The sequence below is a fragment of the Monoraphidium neglectum genome (genome assembly GCF_000611645.1).
Source record: "Monoraphidium neglectum strain SAG 48.87 unplaced genomic scaffold scaffold02643, whole genome shotgun sequence".
Lineage (NCBI taxonomy): Eukaryota > Viridiplantae > Chlorophyta > Chlorophyceae > Sphaeropleales > Selenastraceae > Monoraphidium > Monoraphidium neglectum.
The window spans coordinates 1-1,155 of NW_014010985.1; positions in this window are offsets into that span (position 1 = coordinate 1).

The window sequence follows — 1,155 nt, forward strand, 5'->3', positions numbered from 1 at the left end:
TGGGGTGGGGTGGGGTCGGGGTCAGGGTTGGTAACCGAGGCCTGAGGAACCCGAGGAGTAGGGAACGAGGGTCGGCGGGAATACCGTGGGTAGGGGCTGACGCTGGAGGCTGGGGTTTGGGTGCCGGGTGACGACGGAGTAGGAAGTGGGCAATCACACAGCACTGTCCGTCCCAAGCTTCGACGGACATGCGTACCCACAGCGACCACCCCTGGCTCGTCGACAGTCGGTAGAACTTTCTGTGTGCAGAGTGCGCTGGGACGCTTTGCACGCAGCTTTTGCGGCGCAGGGCTCCGCGGCTGGACTGGCGCCCCATCAGCAAGGTTGACATGGCAGCTCGGATGCCTGCCTCCGATGATCATCGCGCGGCGAGCTTCATGCTTCACGTCCGCCTGCGATCACTCGCCGCGGTTTTCCTTGTCAGGGCTTGCTGGAGGCGCACCCCTCTGTGGCCGGCCACACGGTGGCGGACCTCCCGCGAAAGCGCGGCGCCACGAGCAGCAGCGGCGGCGCCGGGGCCGGCGGTGCGGCGGCGGCAGCGGCGGCTGGGGAGATCCCGGTGCTGCTGCTGATTGACACCGCCGGCTGCGGCTTCGAGGAGCGGAAGGAGGAAGAGGGCGACAGCATGTGCGTTGATGTTTGTCGTTGCAGGCGGGGGCAAGGGAGCTGGCCCGCGAGGGAGACAGGGAGCGATGGAGAGAGGGGGGAGGGAGGAAGGCAGGGTCGGCCGGCGCCGCGGGCGCTGGGTGCAGCAGTAGGCGGATTCGCACAGCCTCAGCAGTCCCCTTGTCGTGCGCAGCAGCAACAAGGTGGGCCGGTGCTCCCCCGTCTCCACGCCCACAACGCCCCTGACATGTGGCACTCTGCATCCAACCGCTTTCCGGATCATGCTGTCGTCGCACGTTGCAGCTGCAACGAAGCGGAGGCGCGCGCCGCGCTGGCGCATGTGCAGCGGCTGCTGGCTGCTGGGCTGGCGCCGGGTGACATTGGCATCATCACGCCCTACAGCGCACAGGTGTTGACTGTGTGCGAACTTGCGCGCGCGTGTGTGTGCGTGTGTGTGTGTGTGTGCGCGCGTGCGCGTGCGTGTGTGTGTGTGTGTGTGTGTGTGTGTGTGTGTGTGTGTGTGTGTGTGTGTGTGTGTGTGTGTGTGTG